The 22804-nt window shown below is 43.8% G+C and overlaps 1 pseudogene; it reads left to right on the top strand.

Moving 5' to 3' along the window:
- Positions 1–3864: 3864 nt before the first annotated feature.
- Positions 3865–6929, top strand: LOC130070195 (uncharacterized protein K02A2.6-like; annotated as a pseudogene).
- Positions 6930–22804: the final 15875 nt, after the last annotated feature.

Raw genomic sequence — 22804 nt, 5'->3', positions numbered from 1 at the left:
GAGAGAGAGAGAGAGAGAGAGAGAGAGAGAGAGAATATACATATATACACACAAACACACACACACACACTTTAGCATACTTTTAAAAAGAGTGCTTATTACTCAAGTGTGACCTAAATGTAATGTTTTTGGACACTTATTTGCATGTTTTTTATTTAGATGTATTATGGTTTAAATGCATATTAAAAGCAATTAATTGAACTTATGAGTGCTTTTTTACTCCTATTAAGTAGGACTTAAGTACACCTGTATATGTAATTTCATAATTATGTCTATTGTCTTATGGTTAAAGTGTACTGTTGAATGTACTGACAATCATTTATGGTAAACTAGAATATACTTTAATCATGTCAATTCTATTGAAATTTATATATCATGTATTTTAATATTTTATAAATATATAAAACAAGTGTTGTGTTTATAATTTTGTTCAGTGTATATATATATATATATATATATACACGCAGTACTACACAGTTGTAATGATGAAGTACACATAAAATGTCATCAAATACATGCAAAATAATGATTTTATATATATAATTTTTTTGCATGTATTGGATGACCTTATCTTTTGTGTACTTCATCATTACAACTGCGTATATATATATATATATATATATATATATACACTGAACAAAATTATAAATGCAACACTTTTTTCATGAGCTGAACTCAAAGATCTAAGACTTTTTCCATGTACACAAAAGGCCTATTTCTCTCAAATATTGTTCACAAATCTGTCTAAATCTGTGTTAGTGAGCACTTCTCCTTTGCCGAGATAATCCATCCACCTCACAGGTGTGGCATATCAAGATGCTGATTAGACAGGATGATAATTGCACAGGTGTGCCTTAGGCTGGCCACAATAAACGGCCACTCTAAAATGTGCAGTTTTACTGTATTGGGGGGTCCTGGGGGGTCCAAAAACCAGTCAGTATCTGGTGTGACTACCATTTGCCTCACACAGTGCAACACATCTCCTTCGCATAGAGTTGATCAGGTTGTTGATTGTGGCCAGTGGTATGTTGGTCCACTCCTCTTCGATGGCTGTCAAAGTTGCTGGATATTGGCAGGACCTGGAACACGCTGTCGTATACGCCGATCCATAGCATCCCAACCATGCTCAATGGGTGATATGTCCGGTGAGTATGCTGGCCATGCAAGAAATGGGATGTTTTCAGCTTCTAGGAATTGTGTACAGATCCTTGCAACATGGGGCCGTGCATTATCATGCTGCAACATGAGGTGATGGTCGTGGATGAATGGCACAACAATGGGCCTCAGGATCTCGTCACGGTATCTCTGTGCATTCAAAATGCCATCAATAAAATGCCCCAGTGTTCGTTGTCCATAACATACGCCTGCCCATACCATAACCCCACCATAACATGGGCCACTCGATTCACAACGTTGACATCAGCAAACCGCTCACCCACACAATGCCATACACGCTGTCTGCCACATCTGTCCTGTACAGTGAAAACCGGGATTCATCCGTGAAGAGTGCCATCGAATGTGAGCATTTGCCCACTCAAGTCGGTTACGACGACGAACTGCAGTCAGAGACCCCGATGATGATGACAAGCATGCAGATGAGCTTCCCTGAGACGTTTCTGACAGTTTGTGCAGAAATTCTTTGGTTATGCAAACCGATTGTTGCAGCAGCTGTGGCTGGTCTCAGACGATCTTGAAGGTGAAGATGCTGGATGTGGAGGTCCTGGGCTGGTGTGGTTACACGTGGTCTGCGGTTGTGAGGCCAGTTGGATGTACTGCCGAATTCTCTGAAATGCCTTTGGAGACGGCTTATGGTAGAGAAATGAACATTCAATTCACGGGCAACAGCTCTGATAGACATTCCTAGCCTGACTTCGTCATACTCATATTCTAGTCAGAATGTGAGTCTGATTCTGCTCCATAGGGCTTTGATTATGTCTTAACCGAACCAGGAAAAAAAAACTCTGCACTCAATTGGATAGACCTACAACCAATCAGAGCAACGCAGTAGCCTAAGTGTTTTTTTTTTATGAGCTACGCAAATTGTCAACAGACCTCAACTGCACGCACGCTGGAAGTAGTAGTAAAATAATGAGTGTTGCTTCTTTTACTTGGTCCTCCATGAGTGCGACCAAAGGAGAAACCACAACGACCACAGGGTTTTCATTGTGTCCCATCTTCTTAGCGACCATCGGAGCCAGCTGATAAAATAAACTTTTGCCGAATCCCGTAGGAAGGACGGCAAACACATCTTTCCGATCGACAAATGCCTTGATTGCAGTTCTCTGTTCGTCTTTTAAAATTAATGCGCTGTCGATTTCTTTTACAACAGACGCGATGGCGGAATCTATACATCTCAATTCTCCAGCTGCAGTCATCTTTGAGGGAAACCAGTTCAACCCAATCGCTCTTTGATAACGTGATGATTACGTAATTGCAGATCATCTGTCCATCATCGTATAAAGCCCGCCCTGGCAAATTGATTGGCCCGACTAATTCTGAACCGATCATAATTACTCCTCAATGGATCGAGTCCAGACCGAACTTCCCGACCAAAAAATGTTGTGGGCGGGTTCGGGCTGGCATCCAGGCTAAGACATTCCTGCAGTCAGCATGCCAATTGCACGCTCCCTCAAATCTTGCGACATCTGTGGCATTGTGCTTTGTGATAAAACTGCACATTTTAGAGTGGCCTTTTATTGTGACCAGCCTAAGGCACACCTGTGCAATAATCATCATGTCCAATCAGCATCTTGATATGCCACACCTGTGAGGTGGATTGATTATCTCGGCAAAGGAGAAGTGCTCACTAACACAGATTTAGACAGATTTGTGAACAATATTTGAGAGAAATAGGCCTTTTGTGTACATGGAAAAAGTCTTAGATCTTTGAGTTCAGCTCATGAAAAATGGGGGCAAAAACAAAAGTGTTGCGTTTATAATTTTGTTCAGTGTGTATATATATATATATATATATATATATATATATATATATATATATATATATATTAGTGCTGGGCAACGATAAAAAAATTTAATCGCGATTAATCGCATGATTTTCTTGCGATTAATCGCGATTAATCGCATTGTTACGCGCAAACTTTAATAATGAATTCTAAAGTAGTGTATTACTCACTTTTGATTTAAATGTACTTTAAATGTATTTAAATGTTGAGTTCAGTAAAGATTTACAAGATTACGAACATCTTCTCTTGTTCTTCAAAGATATAACACTGGCGACGAGCGGACTCGAACCGACTGTGTGCAGATAAATCCATATGATGCGACTGTGAAAGTGAGTGAAAATAATCTGCATCTGGAAGCGAACATGACTACACTCGGCCGTATCGAAGAGTTTGACGAAAGTTCGAGTAACTCTTTTGAAGAATACACAGAACGACTGGAATGTTTTTTTCATGCAAATGATATTGAGGATGATGCAAAAAAACGTTCCGTTCTGCTCAGTGTGTGTGGTGCAAAAACGTATTCCACGTTACGTTCAGTGCTTGCCCCAACGCAGCCCTCTACTGTGTCCTATGCAAACATTGTCGCTGCCTTAAAACGTCATTACAGCCCAGCGCCATCAGAGATTGTTCAACGTTTTCATTTTCAACATTGTAAGCAGAAATCTAATCAAAGTATTTCAAACTACATTGCTGAGCTTCGACGTTTGTCTGTGCACTGTGCTTTTGGAGATCAGTTAGAAGCAATGCTGCGTGATAGAATCGTGTGCGGGGTTATGGATGAAGCGTTACAGCGACGCCTGCTGGCCGAACCTACACTTACATTTAAAGAGGCAGAAGAAAAGGCACTGGCTGCTGAAACAGCATTGTTAAATGCTCGCCTGCTTCGTCAGCATCAAAACGAATCACGGCTGGAGGACGATGTTCATTATGCAGCCCATGCGCAGGCATCAGTTCATAAGAATGCAACTTCAAATGAAAATCCTAAACGTGACAAGCCATGCTTCAGATGTGGTGGTCAGCATACCCCACAAGCCTGTAGGTTTTCCACTGCTGTATGCCATTACTGTAAAAAAAGAGGACACATTGCTCGTGTGTGTTTAACAAAGACTAAACATGGTCCTGACAAGGATGCAGCCAGCACCACAGCAGAACGGTACACAAACATTATAACTCACAAAGAGCAAAATGATTATTCCATTTACAGCACCACTAATAAATCAGAAAGAGGGGGGCAGAGGCCATATCTGGCCACTGTTATACTAAACAAACAAGCACACACAATGGAAGTGGATTCAGGAGCGGCCTGTTCCTTGATTAGTGAGCACACCTACCACTCATTGTGGCCCTCCCAACCCCCTGAAATACATGCCAACAATGGAATACTTAAGCAGTGGTCACAGGCAACCTTGGAAGTGAAAGGAAAAATATTTGTGGAAGTGACATACAAAGGATCACGAAACACACTGCCTTTGTTCGTCATCCAGGGCCAGGGAACTAGTCTGTTGGGACGGGACTGGTTTGATGCCCTGGGAATATCAGTGGAAGGGGTACACAGGGTACAGCTGCAGTCCATGGAGAAAATACTGGCTGAATACTCAGAGGTTTTTCAGGACATCGGGGTTTGCCGGACCCCCCCCCGATCTCTATTGACATTGATTCCACAGTAACTCCACGTTTCTTCAAAGCCCGCCCAGTTCCTTTTGCTTTACGGCCCCAGCTTGATGAGGAGTTGGACAAATTGGTGGCTCAAGGAATTTTTGAACCTGTTCACCATGCAAAGTGGGCCACACCTATAGTGGCTGTAGCAAAAAAAGATGAGGGCCTGAGGATTTGCGGTGATTACCGCTGTACTGTGAATACAGCTGTTAAGCCAGATGTGTACCCTATACCCACAGTATCTGAGCTGTTCTCGAAACTAGCTGGAGGAGTAGTTTTCACTAAACTTGACCTGAAACAGGCTTATCAGCAACTTCCAGTGGTTGATGACGCAGCCGACTTACTGACTATTAATACTCACCGTGGGCTTTTCCGGGCTCGACGGTTGCAATTTGGGGTGTCAACGGCTGTTTCAATATTTCAAAGATTAATGGACACTTTGCTCGCAGGAATTCCAGGAGTCCAACCATACCTGGATGACATACTGATTTCGGGCAAAACCATGGAAGAACACAATTCACGGCTACGGGCCGTACTGAAGTGCTTCGCTGAAGCTGGGCTGCGACTAAAAAAAGAGAAAAGCATTTTTGCTGCTAATCAAGTGGAGTTTTTGGGGTTTAGAGTGGATAAAGATGGCATCAAACCAACCCGTGAAAAAGTGGATGCTATCCAAAAAGCTCCGCCTCCACAGAACAAAACAGAACTTCAGGCGTTCTTTGGGGCTGCTTAACTTTTACAGCTGTTTTCTTCCAAATAAGGCCACCGTCCTGGAACCCCTGCATCGCCTTCTAGACCAGTCTGCTACTTGGCAGTGGGTTGCGAAGCACAAGATGGCATATGCTCAGGCGAAAGAGTTGCTGCAAACGGATAAAGTGCTGGTCCACTATGATGAAAAGAAACCCCTGGCAGTGGTTTGCGACGCCTCACCCTATGGGCTTGGGGCTTTATTGTTCCACATGGAATGTGATGGCCAGGAGAGGCCCATTTGTTTTGCTTCCAGAACAATGTCCACCACGGAGCGGAATTATGCCCAAATTGATAAGGAGGCATTGGCGGTTGTTTTTGCAGTCAGAAAGTTTCACCAGTATCTCGCAGGCCGCCATTTCGTGATTTTTACAGATCACAAACCCCTGCTGGGACTCCTGCACCATTCCAAGCCAATGCCTACCATCCTTTCGCCACGGATGCTACGTTGGAGTTTGATCATTGGAGCTTACGACTATGAGCTATGCTACAGACCGGGCAAACAAATGGGCAATGCTGACGCCCTGAGTCGCTTACCCTTGCCGGCATCTGATGCTGTTACACCACCACCATTGGAAGTGTTGCTACTTGAAATGGTGCCAGATGCACCTATGCATGCTGAGCGAATCGCTAACCTTACACGCAAAGACGCTGTCATAGCACGAGTAATGCGCTGGGTGCTGCATGGGTGGCCGGCTGATGTAATGGATAGCCGGTTCAAACCATTCCTTTCATGCCGCCATGAACTCTCTGCGCACAAGAACTGTTTGCTATGGGGAAGCCGGGTGGTTGTTTCTTGCGTGGCAAGGAGAGAAGTACTGGCTATGTTGCATGACGCGCACCCAGGTATGGTACGCATGAAGGGACTCGCAAGGAGTTATGTGTGGTGGCCGGGCATGGACCGAGACATTGTCAGATGTGTATGACATGACTTCACATGCCTTGACATGACTGTCAAGGCATGTGAAACCTGTCAGATGTCACGTCATGCACCACCTAAGGAAAAAGTGCACCGAGTGGACGACAAAAAGATGGTCCCGGCTGCATATTGACTTTGCAGGCCCTTTTCAGGGCAAAGTATTTCTCATAGTGGTTGATGCACATAGCAAGTGGCTGGAGGTGTCTCTGATGAGTTCCATGTCATCATCAGCTGTCATCAACACACTGAGACTACTTTTTGCAACACATGGTTTGCCTGACGTCATAGTCTCAGACAATGGTGCTTCGTTCACTTCTGCGGAATTCCAAGAGTTTGCAGAGCGAAACGGCATTCGACATGTCACTACAGCACCATATCACCCAAGCTCAAATGGTCAAGCTGAACGCATGGTGCAGACAACCAAGGAGGCCCTGTCTCGCATCACCAAGGGCGAGTGGCAGACCAGGCTCGCCCGTTTCTTGTTGTCACAGCACGTCACACCCAATTCATCTACTGGAAAAAGTCCTGCTGAGTTGCTCATGAATCGGCGACTCACCACGGCCCTGGATCGTCTGCACCCTGACCATGATGGTGATATGCTTCGCAGACAGGAGCTTAATGCTGAAAAATGCCCTGGCACAATCTGAGAGTTTAGACCTAAGGACTTGGTGTACATGAGAAGCTACACCAGAGGTTCTAAGTGGATGCCTGGAATCATTGTAGATGTCACAGGTCCCCTGTCATACAAGGTCAGAGCTAGTGATGGGCAAATGCACAGGCGACATGTTGACCAGCTGCTGGACAGGACGGCACCCTTGTCCGACCAATCAAGGCCTGAGCCAGGTGGCTACACTGTCCATCCGCCTGAGTCCCCAGGGGCTGAGATGCTTGAGTTACAGTTGCCTGCATTAGATGTGGAAGACCCTGATGTTGACCTCACTGGAGCTGGAGCTGAGGGCATGTCTGAGTCCCCTCATTCCCGGAGGTACCCTGTAAGAGAGCATCACCCTCCAAGAAGGTTTTCAGACTTTGTGGACTGGGGAAAAGGGGTGTAATGTATTGACTGCCTATTGTAAGAGTGAGGTTCCTTTAAGAGGCTAAAAGCCTGGGGAGGGCGTGGCTGTTCTGGGGTGGAGATATGTGTTTTCGGGCAGTGTGTTTGCGGGAGTTGATCAAGCTAGATGTGGTCTATGTTATATGCTGCCTTGAGTTCAGTAAAGATTTACAAGATTACGAACGTCTTCTCTTGTTCTTCAAAGATATAACACAGAGCATCCCCGCTAAACTACACGCAGGCACATCAGGTAAAGTTATGTATAATTTTAATTTAAGTTAAAAAGACTACAGCTGCGTAGCGCACAGAAGCCGTTGCCATGGTTACTATCCATAGAGCGCCTTTCATTCACTCGTGGAGCGCTGTCTCCCTTTCTGTTCACCTGAGAGAACCTGCCAAAGCCTCTCTCCACTGCTGGTTTGGGTGGGTTATTTGCTGGCTGACCAACATCCCACCCCTCCTGTGATCCATGGTTTGACTGTAGGCCTATGTCCTATTCAGAGCCAGTGCGCAACGGACTTTAAAAAAAAAAAAAAAAACTGCGTTAACGTTCGATAAAAAAATTGTCGGCATTAATTAATAAATGCGTTAACGCGATAACGCGTTAACTTGCCCAGCCCATACATATATATATATATATATATATATATATATATATATATATATATATATATATATATATATATATATATGTTTTTTTCAAATAGAAAGACAATGTCAAAATGTATGTTGTTGTATGTACACAAACTTCAATGTTCAGTGTTAACCATTGTATTACATGATTAATTTAAATGTTGGTACATGAGCTTAAGAGAATATAAAGTGGGACCAATTATTTTTTTTTTCTCCAAAGAATTAACGTTGCTTTTTAGAGTTCTTTGCCGAACTTAAACTTACAGGGAACAATTGAAAAACATCTAGTTTTAAGAGCACACACATAAACTGTCAATTAACGCAAGACTAGTCCCAGAGGAAAATGCTTTTACAGTTTTTTACAATCACTTTGTTACTATTTTCAGAACCTTGATGTCATTTTTCACAACTCTAGACACAAAACTCACAACCAATGATCAAAAAGCACATTTTTCAAAACTCTAACCCTTTTCTCAATTGCTTGGATACAATACACATAAAACTTAGATCATTTGTTCATTCAACAAAGATCACCTGTTCAATATGACACAACTTAACATCAAAGTACTACTATTTCAAAAGGCAATTCACACATTACATTTCAAATGAGTGTCTATTCATTTCCTTACAATGATCTAACTATCAATTGATACAACTGCTCAAAATGATAAGTAACTGTTGCATTACTCTTAATGCATAGTTGTATGGAAACAGACACACAATCGTCCATGTTTACAGTAAATCATGAAAGTTTCAAGATAATGAGATTCATTGTCACCAATTAGCATGGCATGAACCAATTTGACCACAATATCCATGGATGTAGCCTAATATTTTATCATACTGTAATGCTTCATCAGACACTGTGTCTATGGTGCCAAATACTGTACCACCTTTTCAGACTATGTACAGTATTATTGACAGTACAGTACTGTATAGATGCAGGCCCTTGTAACTGCGTGTCCAATTCTGCCAATCACAGCAGAGCAGTGTCAGGCCTGGACTCGCCATGCCAAAGGTTTTTTCCAAGATGTCATTTTCCAACATCCATTGTGATGTAGATGAGAACCTGTGGCCAAATCCACAACACAGAGTTGATGACAGTGTAGAAGTACAGTAATCACTCCTGTTTAGTTTCTTACAGCAAGTTGAGGAACACTGCATTTGATGTTTTACAGTACTGTCTTTTCTTTTCTATTTCATAGCTAATTATTTTTGCTTTGATTCAAAAAACCATGTTGTGATTGTACTGTAGTGTTTTGCATCAATATATTACAAACTTTGTTCGCAATGATTCCACTGTGTCTGTAATATTCTCTCTACTACTGCAGTACTTTTACAGAGATGTATTTACTGTACATGTAGTACCATAATGAAACCTGTATCACCTATTTTGCTCTACAATATTTAATGATTGTACGAACAATGACACAGTGAAACTATCGGTTGCTTGTGTGTGGGTGATCTATAGTTATGTTTCAATGGTATTTCACAGTTAATTTGTTTTTTGAACCAATGATTGTGCAAGTGCAAGATTTCTTTAAAGATGTGAATGCACAATGCAATGTTTTGAACATTAGACAGCCTGTGTTACAAGTGATTATCGTTTTGAGCTCCCTTTCGAGGGAACTCGCGATGCGTCACTTGACGCTTTGGGAACGCCCCCAGCGTGCATGCGTCTGAGCATCAATGTCAACTAGTCCAATGAAAAGAATGAGCGTCACGGGCGGGTGACGTCATGACCAGGAAGGGATAAAGGCTCACCCGGTGAAACGCGGCATTAGCTTCTGCGTCTCAGCAAGCGATCTGTGTCATTTTGTCTCTGTCTATTTACTGTTGTCTGTTGCGGAAAAGGATGGAAACTAAACAAGTGTACAAACAGTGTGCTTCTCCCTGCCCGCGTTATTTAATGGGTGGGGATACACACGAGCTTTGTGTCGTTTGTTTGGGAGTGGAGCATGCGGTCTCAGCCTTCGAGGGGGCTGAGTGCCAGCATTGTGAGATGTTAACGCTTCGCATGCTCCGCTCTCGCCTGTCACTCTTTGATAAAGAGAGTGGGCAGGCTCGCGATCCACAGGGATCAGGACCCGCGTCTGCTGAGGCAGCGCGGAGAATGCATTCCTGGGGATCGCAAAAGGATCTTTCGGAGGGGTTGGAGACGGGTCCGAGGGCTCTTTCTCCTTCCTTACCCGAGAGATCCAGTGCTCTCTCCCCGGTGTCGGAAGCACGCTCTGCGGTTTCTTCTGCCCGGGGAGAGAGCCCTCCATTACTTTATTGCTCTTCCTCCGAGGAGGTTGATGCGATGAGTGTGGAGAGTGTAAGCACACACATGGGGGAAAGAGATTCACAATTTATTTCCCCAGCATATGATGAGCTGGTGGATGTTATGTCGCGGGCTGTAGAGAAATTAAATATTGAATGGCCATCTGAGAAGAAGGGCGCTCGTCCTAAAAGCAAATTAGATGAGCGCTTTTTATCTTCCACCACATTATCTCCACCACGAGGGCTTCCATTTTTTCCCGATTTGCACAATGAAATTTCTAAATCGTGGAATAAACCATATTCATCACGTCTTTTCAGCCCTCATGTTAACACTTATTCGAGAATAAGAGGGCTGAAAGAGTATGGTTATGAGGCGATGCCCCAGGCGGAAGAGAATTTAGCCAGTTATCTTTCCCCTGGTCCCGCATCGTCTCTGAAAGCCTCGGCTTTGCCCACTAGACCGCTTAAAGCCACTTCGGTGTTAGTGGGCAAAGCTTATACGGCAGCAGGTCAAGCTGGAGCATGTCTGCATACTATGGCAGTGCTCCAGGCTTATCAAGCTGACCTGCTGGGGGATCTGGATAGTAGTGAGGGAGTCAGTCATGACGATATTCGTGAACTTCGTCGGGCTACCGATCTTTCTCTCAGGGCTACTAAGGAGACCGCCAGAGCAATTGGGCGGTCTATGGCAGCCTTGGTAGCTACTGAGAGACATTTATAGTTAAATCTGTCTGAAATTAAAGAAAAAGATCGAGCTTTTTTATTAGATGCTCCGCTTGAACCTTCTGGTCTCTTCGGCGACGCAGTCCACGCGGTCGTCGAGAGATTTGAGGAGTCAAAGAAACAAGCGGACGTTTTTAAAAAGTTTATCCCTCGCCGGGTCCAGCCCCCTGGGACTGCTGGGCGTGAGCAGCCCCAGTCGTCGAGCTCATCATATCGTGTGCATCAGAAACAGAGTGTTGCGTCTCGTGCACCTCCACGTAGAGACTGGAGACGGACGCAACCCTCTCAACCGAAGTCTTCTAAGTCGAAGCCGGATCTGAGGACCGTTCTTCAGGCGAAGAAGACTTCGGTTCAAAAAAAAAAAAAAAAAAAGGTCCTGATGTTCATGCATCAGGCCTGTGAGGACAGCCCCGACCGAAGTGGAGCGGTGTACACCTCATTATACGGTGCCCGTTCCATTTCGGGGTCCTCACGAGACCGTTCTGCCAACCCTGCCACCCTTGGTGCTTCAGGGCGCAGCGGTCTCCAGCGAGTCGCTGATGCTATGCTGCGGCACAGCATCGGTTTCGCGCCCTCTGAGGGGGGCCTTAGAGCGGCCAGTTCAGGTAGTTCCTGCCATTATGTTTCAGGCTCCGGAATTGGCTGTCTCGATAACACCAGAGACCAGCCTCGAGAGGCTGGTTCCCTTAGTAAATTTTCTGGCAGCGTGGAAGCTTCTGCCGAATATTTCTCATTGGGTCCTGCAGATTGTAGAGAAAGGATACAGAATCCAGTTTGGTTCTCGTCCTCCTCGTTACAACGGGGTGCTGCTTACAGTGGTGCATCCCGAGCAGGCTCTGGTAATGGAGCAAGAGGTAAAGGCCCTGTTAGCAAAGGAAGCTATAGAACAGGTGTACTCACCCGACAGAGAGTCGGGTTTTTACAGCCGTTATTTCATTGTTCCAAAAAAGGATGGGGGGTTGCGTCCCATTTTAGATCTTCGTCTGTTGAATCGTTCAGTACAGAAACTCAAGTTCAAGATGCTGACACTCAAACAGATCGTGACTCAAATCAGATCCGAGGACTGGTTTGTCACGATAGATCTGAAGGACGCCTACTTCCATATCTCCATCCTCCCTCAGCACAGGAAGTTCCTAAGGTTTTCTTTCGGGGGCAAAGAATACCAATATCGGGTTCTTCCTTTCGGTCTAGCTTTATCACCCCGCACGTTCACGAAATGCGTGGATGCAGCTCTAGCCCCTCTCAGGCTTCAGGGCATACGTATTCTGAACTACATCGACGACTGGCTGATTCTGGCGGAATCAGAGCAGTTGGCGGTTCGGCACCGAGGTGTCGTTCTCGCCCATATGCAGATGTTGGGGTTGAGGCTCAACGCCAAGAAGAGTGTTCTTTCTCCAGTACAGAGAACCACTTTCCTTGGTGTGGTATGGGATTCAGTGACGATGCGGGCCACTCTATCGCCCGTTCGTGTAGCTGCTATCCTGACAGCCACCAAAGAGCTAAAGCTAGGCCAGTCACGCACTGTGAAACAGTTCGAGAGACTGTTGGGTCTCTTGGCGGCAGCGTCCAACGTGATTCCTTTTGGCCTGCTGTACATGAGACCTTTACAGTGGTGGCTAAGGACCAGAGGGTTCTCCCCGAGGGGAAACCCACTTCGTATGATCAAGGTCACGCGGCGGTGCCTTCGTGCCTTAATTATATGGAGGAAACATTGGTTCTTAACCCAGGGTCCGGTATTGGGAGCTCTTTGCCATCGTGTTACGATCTCGACAGATGCTTCCCTCACCGGCTGGGGAGCGGTAATGGAAGGCCGCTCGGTTCAGGGTCTGTGGAAAAGTCATCATCTTTCGTGGCACATCAATTGCCTGGAGATGATGGCTGTCTTCAATGCGTTGAGACAGTTTCTCCCAGACCTGAGGGGCCATCATGTGCTTGTACGAACAGACAACACATCAGTGGTCTCTTATCTGAACCGTCAGGGGGGTCTGCGGTCGCGTCCGCTCTGCAAACTGGCGCACCAGATCCTCCTGTGGTCTCTGGGGAAGGTACTCTCCCTGAGGGCAGTGTATATTCCTGGGGACCAGAATGTGGGGGCAGACATCCTGTCGAGGCAGGAGCTGAGGCCAGGGGACTGGAGACTCCACCCCGAGGCGGTGGAGAAAATTTGGGAGTTTTACGGCCAAGCAGAGGTGGATCTGTTTGCGTCTCAGCACACGACGCACTGTCCACTTTGGTTCTCCCTTACTCACCCAGCCCCCCTGGGGCTGGATGCTATGGTGCAGACGTGGCCGAGGCTACGTCTGTACGCATTTCCCCCTGTTGCTCTGCTCCCAGGAGTTCTGGAACGAGTCCGCCAGTACGGAATAAGCCTACTGCTTGTAGCACCACGCTGGCCGAGTCGGATCTGGTTTGCGGACCTGATCCATCTCTTAGACGGTCCTCCCTTGGAGATCCCGATCAGGAGAGACCTTCTGTCTCAGGCCGGGGGCACAATATTTCACCCTCGACCAGAGATTTGGAACCTGTGGGTTTGGCCTCTGAGGGGGCCCAACTCATAGAGAGTGGTCTCTCAGCTGAGGCTGCTGAGACCATCCTAAGCTCCAGAGCTCCAGCTACTAGGAAACTATATGCGCTGAAATGGAAAGTTTTTTCTGTATGGTGTCACCGACATCAGTGGGATCCGGTTAACTGTTCTGTGAACACAGTACTCGAGTTCTTGCAGGAGCGCTTTACGTCAGGTTTATGTCCTTCCACACTTAAGGTTTACGTGGCGGCCATTGCGGCTTACCACGCCCTGGTTGGGGGTACATCGTTGGGTCGAGACCCCCTGATTACACGTTTCCTTCGTGGCACATTGAGGCTGAGGCCTGCAACTCGCACTAGGGTGCCAGCTTGGGATTTGGCAATAGTACTAGAAGGCCTGTCTAGGGCTCCATTCGAGCCCTTAGATTCGGTTTCAGAGAAATTTCTTACCCTTAAGACTATCTTTCTGCTAGCTATTTCATCCCTTAAGAGAGTTGGAGACCTTCAGGCCCTTTCGGTTTCCCCCACTTGCCTTGAGTTTGCACCGGGGATGGTCAAGGCATTCTTATATCCAAAACAGGGATACGTCCCTAAGGTGCCGACCTTGATTCCGAGGCCTATCGTGCTGCAGGCTTTCTGTCCTCCTCCTTTTACATCTGCGGACCAGGAAAGGCTGAACCTCTTGTGTCCAGTGCGAGCACTGGATACTTATGTTCATCGGACATCTTCTATGAGGAAGTCCGACCAGTTATTTATTTGCTTTGGATCACCTAAGAAGGGTCTTCCTGCTTCTCGAGGCTTCTCGAGGCTATTTCACTTGCATACGAGTACTCTGACCATCCGTGTCCCTTGGTGGTCAGAGCTCACTCAACGAGGGGTATGGCGGCCTCTAAAGCCTTGTTATTTGGGGTTTCCCTCCAAGACGTTTGTGATGCGGCAGGCTGGTCCTCACCGCTCACATTCGTCAGGTTTTACAGTTTGGACCTGGATGCTGCCCCAGGTTCTCAGGTGCTTAGTGCTTAGTTCCAACAGACTGACACTCAGGTACTTGGAATTCTGGCGTTTTGGGTATTCTCGTTCCCAAAGCGTCAAGTGACGCATCGCGAGTTCCCTCGAAAGGGAACGTCTCAGGTTACTACTGTAACCATAGTTCCCTGAGAAAGGGAACGAGACGATGCGTCACCCTGCCATACTTCCTGCTTCCCTGTGATCGGCTTGCTTCGACTTTTTGAAGCTAATGCCGCGTTTCACCGGGTGAGCCTTTATCCCTTCCTGGTCATGACGTCACCCGCCCGTGACGCTCATTCTTTCCATTGGACTAGTTGACATTGATGCTCAGACGCATGCACGCTGGGGGCGTTCCCAAAGCGTCAAGTGACGCATCGTCTCGTTCCCTTTCTCAGGGAACTATGGTTACAGTAGTAACCTGAGACGTTTTGTGCCTAGAGTTTTGAAAAATGACATCAAGGTTCTGAAAATAGTAGCAAAGTGATTGTAAAAAACTGTAAGATGGTGCAACCAGCATGATGATCTGTTTGGGGAGTAAAAGAGCGAGCCGTGAGTGGTATCAGTGTACATCAACATTTAGAGAAGACTTGATGAATGAAACGCAACTATCTCTAACAGAAGAAGAGGATGACAGTACTGGGGTGACTGATAAATGCAAGAAAAAAGGATGAAGAAAAACACAGCTCCTAATAATCAGCCAGACACGAGTAAAGGTCATGTGTGAATCTGCCCCAGTGGGGAAAAAACACTGCTGACCTTTGCCACTTCAGTTGAAGAGATGTTGAGATGATATTTGGCATGTCAGTGGAGTGTGCATTTCCATCCAGACACGGATCCACTCAACTATTCACATGAAAACACTGATTTTCACTCTCTCTGTCCTAACACACAGAAGATCTGGCTTCCACAGGCTTCATTGAACTCTCATGCTGAGCACAGACACACACACACACACACCAGCGATCAGGCTAATCGATGCCTGGTAATTAGGCCGCATGGAGCTCTGGACACACACACTCTCGCAGTGCCCAGCAGTGTGAAATGAAACAAATAAGGGGTCAGTGGAGAAGCAGATGACCCAAAGAGTGCAAAAGTCAGGGGTCAGTGCTTCTGGCATGTCCCAGCACTCTCTCCCATCCGCCCACTTTTTAGAAACACTCCGAATTTTGCTGTTGGTATAATTCCCAAGATGTCCAGATGTTTAGTGCAGGAACAAATGAGGGATGCACAAAATCATCAAAGACGGAGGGAGAGAGAGGTGGCCCCTTAACAATTCAGGAAGGAAAGAGACAAGCGTGATGAATTGTGGGAAGACAAGTGGGATATTAAAGGGGACCCATTATGCCCTTTTTCAAAGTCTTGATTTTGTTTTTGGGCTCTACTAAAATAGCTTTTTCAAAAAACAGTATTCTTCAAGTTTTACATTGCTGAATCACTTCTCTTGCCAGTCTAATGCTCTGTTTAGGTCTGGTCTCTATGAAGCCCTTTTTTCCGAAAAGCGCAATGTGCTCTGATTGGTTGGTTGGACCAGTGTGTTTTGATTGGTCTTGCTTTGAGTGAGTTTCAGAAATGTTGCGCTCCTTACCATACCATTTTAACTCACTACTGAAACAAATCGATCAGGTCTTGACCCTTTATTTTGCATATGCCTTGGGTCGGAATTGTTTAAATGAGTAATGTTGTAACTTGTACATTCCCAGAAGAAAACTCAAGACTATACAATCTAGCCATTTTAGAGAGTTTAGAAACACTTACTGATATAGAGAATAAAAGTGAATTCACGCCATGCCGTAATTACTTAACGATTCTGAACTGTCAAAGGCCTTCACATGCATGTAGAACTTGTAATTACGATTTGTAATCTCATAATTTTCTGAGAGCTATGACTTGTACCACCTAGTCTCGCGTAGCCAGACCTTCAGACTGACGGCAGAAGGTCTGGACTCTATCGCAGTTTTTTCTTGGCCAAGGACCGCCAAAGAGGATGTTTGACTGACATGTAACGTAACCAATCACACTTCGTTTTGTTCCGCGTCATGTTCAGGGGCGTGACAATATAATGTCGATGTCCCTACAATAACAGACCAGCGTGGATCTAAGAAATTATTCATTCAAGAACGTTGTGCAAGTTTACTGCAACAATGGAGCAGCGAATTTCACATACTTTTGAAAATCCTGTGTTTAGTTGATCCTGATAAGCGCTCATTTTCAAGGTTGTAAAGACACCGGCTTTTTTTTCTTCCACAAGGGATTTTGGCGTCACGACATTTGTTTCCAGGCGGACCGATAAAAAACACGACACACACGTCTCGCGGAAATCCTGTAGAATTCAACCAATCAGATCGCGACTTCGAAACTCCTGAAGTGTGAAGGGTTGGTCAAAATCCCTTGCCTCTTCAAATACATCTATAATCATATATCCTTTTGAATGCTTATATACTTTATAAAAATCAATAATCAAATATTCATTATCACATAATCATTTTTATATTCTTTGTGCTTATGAAATTATATTTTCTTAAATGCATGTGATGTAAGTAACCAGTTTCTTTTAGGTGCATTCCAATCTTACTTTGAGATTGCACGTAGTACACGCAGGACACGAAGGCCCCGTAACCCACAAGGCTGTTTGTCTCTTTCTCTGGGATCAGTAGAGGGTCCTAAAGGCAGCGTGGACACATATGATCCTTCGTTGGACATATGGTCAAACTATATGGAGCGTTACTATATCGAACTTTAATTGTTGTATTAAAATGTATTCTTTCCAGTATATTTCCTTCTCTGGGAGTAAATGCCAGTTATCTGTTTTTCTCCCAAACAAATGAATGTTTTAGCATTATGTTTGGTATACTTAACTGATAATAAGGAGCTCAAACTCTCTTCAGCCTTGATGGGAGCTGTTATTTGCTAGTGTCTGTTATTTGTGTGTGTGCGTATGACATTCTATGTAGGTTCTGGACGTTCGGACCAGACAACCCGGCGCCCTTCTCTAACCTGCGAGGCCACCACAGACTTAAATCTAATGAGTGGACAACTAACTATCTTGACTAATGGCGATAGGCACCCCTATCTCCTCACATGTGTTAAATTGTTTAGGCTTTCATGTTTCTTAGCCAATGAGAATCATTCAACCTGTAAGCAATGACGTAGCTTAGACCTTGGAAATGGTATAACTGCTGTGATCTTTGTAACTGTAAGAGAGGCGGCCTACGAACTCCTGTGTGAGTCTTGAAGCTGACTTCTGCTGATGAAACTGCAAACTATCTTCAGTAAAACTTTTCTTTCATTTTTTATAATTCTGACTCCGGGTCTTCATTCTTCATATCTGGTTCTGGGTCTTTGACGGTATACCCCTTACAGTTATGGTGGAGGATGCGGGCAATTATTCTCTTAGACACCCCTGGCAAATCAACAAACAAGGTAGTAAGCTTTTATTAATTGTTAGGGCTGTCTGACTGGAAGAGATTTTGAAGGAGAGTGGGTCAAAATGACTGGCCTATAAAAAATAGTTTATTAATCACTCATTATACCATATTTTCACCAAATCTTGGATTCAATCTTTTTGTCAACTTGTTCTCGTTCAATTAGGACTGGTTTTGTATTTTCATTTGCATCTGATTAATCGTGGGCCTCATTTATCTAAGAGTAGGCATCAAAAGATTGAATCCAAGATTGGGTGAAAATATGGTATAATGAGTGATTTATAAGCTATTTTTTATAGGCCGGTCATTTTGACCCGGGAAGACCACAGGTGTTATAGGGTTTTGATCACCACATGAGGGTTAAAATATAAATGAAACCAGAGAGAATAGCAACCCAGGCTCAGCGGGAAAACGTGCATGTGGCGACATTTCTGCAAAATGATGCCGTTTCTTGCACGTTTAGCAACAATTTCAAAGTGAAATGTCCTGTGAATATGGTGCTAAAAGCCAGTTTGGTTTCTCCTAAACAGATTGACAAATCTGGAAAAAAATGTATTACGTTGGTTGTTGTATGTATCGCAGAAGTTCGGAAATGAAATGTCTGGTAAGTAAAAGGTTAATGTTTTATCGCATTTGATTTGAGAATATCGTACTACCTTAACCCTACACTAAACCTAACCGGTAGTGTTAACTAAGTGTTAACCGGAAAGGGGACAGACAACGCAGTGACAGACAAGACAGAGCAGGTTACTTTTGATTTGAAGCAAAGACAGAGCAGGTTTTTAATATGAAACAAAGACTCAGATTTCAAATTATGTAAATTTTATTGACAAATGAAAAACGGAAATAAAAAAGTTTTGCTGGCCCCTTCTATATTTTTACTGGCCCTGAAAGAAATAGAATGAAAAGCACTTTTCCATTAAACTGTATTTATTGTATACATTAGAATTAATTTTTCTTGTACCCTCACAATGACAGTAAACTAATTATTACATTACATGAGTGATGAGTTACATAGGCTATATTTTCACTTCAAAATGGCGAAATTAGACAAAAGTACATTAGTTTGCCTGATTATTTTTGTCATACGTTTAACATTTATGACCTAAAAAACTGTCAATGAAGAAAAAATGAAGAACGCGCTGAATCTGATTATAACAAGACTGAAGCGAACACAAATTTGTGTAGCTTACACTTAATCACACATTTTTAGGGGAGCTAGGCAGAAGTTTAGGGGGGAATTTGATTACACTATTTTTAGATAGCCCGTCGGCACTCGGCAGGCCGGTTATGCATTTTGCATTTTGGTCGGCTTTTGTTGTAAATTTCTGGCAAACGAAACAGTACATGCCCTCATCGCCTTCCTCCACCCAGGTGTAGCCTACTGCGTTTTCCATGACACTAGGAATTAGGACTGGGCGATATGGCCAAAAAATCATATCTCGGTATTTTTTGGTTAAATGGCGATATACGATATATATCTCGGTACTTTCTACGTTTTTCTATTTGGATAAAGAAAAAAAAAAATTAACATCCTGCTTAATGATATCCAAACCATGTTGATATTGAAGGATATGGAAACAAATATAGTGAATGTAATGTAGGCTATGCAATATATTACGTGCAAAAAGGTGGTTAAAATCACATTATATTCTAACATTACAATCTAAAAACAAAAATAATGCTTTTGTTTTTAAAATGACTAAGGCTAAACTAAAAATGAAAATAAAAACAAAAGCACAACTAATTATATTAGCCTGCATTTGATTACCCCGTTATAATGCTCACTTTCATAAAAACATAGGCCTAGTTGTAGGTTTAAAATTCCACATATGGCACATTTATTGTCTCCAACAACAGATATTTTAGCAAGATGTATATTTTAGTCAGAATTATTGCGCTACTCAGGGGCGCAACTACCCAGTGTCAGAGGGGTATGCAGCAACAATTTTTGCGCCCCCCCAAAAAATAAATAAAAATAAGTGTGCCATGTAATACGTGAGTAGGAACGAGTGAGAGCTAACAGAAAATTTTGTGTTCTTTAATGTTAAATTCAGCAGTCTGGTGCACTTTGAGAGTTCAAAATTAAAAAGCTCCAACCCATATTCAGGGTGCAAATTAAACAAAGAAAAATTCAAACCTCTTTTAGTTAGTGTCTGTCTACATTACACTACTACATAATAATAGTTATAATATTAATCCCATGATAGTAATCGCCATATATTGTAAAACAAATGCACTGAAAAACTTTTGTACTAATTTCTATATTGAAAGATATATAAGCACATGATGACATGTTTCATGGGCCGGTGTGTCAGAAAAACACTTACTTTTTTTGACCAATGCATTACACGGCACTAACCCAGCGCCGCCAATTAAGCAAAAAAAAAAAAAAAAACATTGGGCCGCCGATGTACGAGTTTTATGGGCCGTTAAGACAAAAAAAAAAAGACAAAAAAAAGTATGAGATGTATTGGGCGAAAAAGCACGTCGGCCCACCGGGAATCTCCCGGTAGTCCCGATGGCCACAGAGGTACAAATAGCCTGCATGCCTGGATGTCACACTTTAAATCCTACCAGTTGGCTTTCAGCATGCACTTATTTAGCTGCTGTCGCATCAATTGACATGCCATCTCCTTTTCCCTCTTTCTTTTTCTATTTTTAGCCCCCCAGCATTTTGTTTTATCCGTCTTTTTAGATGGATACTCACTAGGCCACTCGTACCTGCTCGCTCAGCGCTCACGGCGCCCCCGCCCGCTCGCGATATTACCCCGCCCCCTTCTCCATGAGGGCGCCGTCTCTATATGGCTCTGGAGGCTCTATATATCTCTATATGGCTATGGAGGGCGCCTACTCTAGCCTGTTAGTATTTTTTACAGTCTATGGTTAGTCCTCTAAAATTTTATATAACATTGAAGAAATGCAGAAATGATTTAGAAACCCACAACAGCAGCTACATATAGAAAATACAATATATATATATCTTTTTTAAATTAAATAAAAAAAAAAAAAAAAAAAATTCATGGTGCTGCGCCCCTATGCGCCACATATAGCGCATACCCACTTTTTGCGCCACTGGCACTACTCTTCTATTGTGCTCGTCTGTTAGGCGCGCGTGCTCGCGGCAGCGCTCGTTCACGGAAGCTTGAATTTTAGCGGAGATTAACTTGCAGAAGCTCGTCCTCTCCTGACAGTGAAATGGACATATTTGTTTGACTTTCTAACATTTACAGATGGAGAATATACCTGTAAAATGTAAGTTAAGCACTGAGGAAAGCACCACAAGCGCATTAAACAGCGCAAGTATTTATCTGTCAGTCAGCAACAGTATCTGTCAGAGCATCTGACAGGGCAAGCGGCTTTAAACTTGTTAACTATATCTTACCAGTTATTTTGAAGTGCTTAATATAAGCTTGTGTCATGTTTAGGACAAATTGTACTATGTTTTTTCACTGCAGGAGCTCACACTGCGTACACCGCTATTTTTCAGATGTGCTCGTATCAAACTACTGTATGTATTGCCTCATTCCATATCGTTTAAAAAAAAAATCAATATATTGTACAGCCTCGTAGTTCTTTGACATTTTAACACGTTATAACCTGAAGTAACATTGACACTCTTCGCGCCACTGTATATGACGTTTGCTGTTTGTTTTGCTGCGGGCCAGTGACTGGCCAATCAACTAGCCCGACATACTCTTTTACTGGCCCCGGGCCATCGGGCCATTGCTTATGTCGAGCCCTAGAGTCTGCAACCAAACCACAGACTGACCTGGGTGCAGATTCTAAACCATTGTCTCTCGAAGACAGAAGGATGCCAACAACAACAAAATGTGCCGTGACAGATCGCTGTAGGGCCTCAGTTCCAGCGGCACATGAACTGATCTTCACTTCCTCTTCACTACTACTTATAGCATGAATAAACATGAACTAATATCCAGCATATCCTGTGTAGTTTACAGCATTAGTTGAGAGAAAATTAACATGATTCAGCTGATATTTATCCAAATGAATCGATATTGAACCTCAAGCTTACGAATCGAATAGTGAAATTTATTTGGACCAGTTATCATAATTTGTGTGGAAAGGAATTTTACTGCCACTAGTGTTCATTTCAGCAGGTATTGCAGTGAACTGTATGACCACTTGTTTTCGAGATTTACAAAAATGTACGTAGGTAGAGACACATTTTTTCCCAACAAATTTTAGTCACTGGAATTTGCTCATTGAATGGTCAATCACAGACATTTATGAGATCATAAAAAAAATATCTATATGGCAGTTTTCCCCCATGGTATCGATGCCAAAATTGTGGCCAGTGAAAATGCTGAGGCTAGTAACTTTGGAAATCCACTAGCCACAGTGGCTGGTGAGCAAAAGAGTTAATGTCAAGCCCAATGAGTGTGTGTGTGTGTGTGTGTGTGTGTGTATATATATATATATATACACTCACCGGCCACTTTATTAGGTACCCCATGCTAGTAACGGGTTGGACCCCCTTTTGCCTTCAGAACTGCCTCAATTCTTCGTGGCATAGATTCAACAAGGTGCTGGAAGCATTCCTCAGGGAGTTTGGTTCATATTGACATGATGGCATCACACAGTTGCCGCAGATTTGTCGGCTGCACATCCATGATGCGAATCTCCCGTTCCACCACATCCCAAAGATGCTCTATTGGGTTGAGATCTGGTGACTGTGGAGGCCATTTTAGTACAGTGAACTCATTGTCATGTTCAAGAAACCAATTTGAAATGATTAGAGCTTTGTGACATGGTGGAAGTAGCCATCAGAGGATGGGTACATGGTGGCCATAAAGGGATGGACATGGTCAGAAACAATGCTCAGGTAGGCCGTGGCATTTAAACGATGCCCAATTGGCACTAAGGGGCCTAAAGT

Source organism: Rhinichthys klamathensis, unplaced genomic scaffold (assembly GCF_029890125.1).
Source record: "Rhinichthys klamathensis goyatoka isolate OS25496 unplaced genomic scaffold, OSU_Roscu_1.1 h1tg000396l_1, whole genome shotgun sequence".
Classification (NCBI taxonomy): Eukaryota; Metazoa; Chordata; class Actinopteri; order Cypriniformes; family Leuciscidae; genus Rhinichthys; species Rhinichthys klamathensis.
The sequence above is the reverse complement of the archived record's forward strand: the minus strand, read 5'-3'. Positions and strand labels throughout refer to the sequence as shown.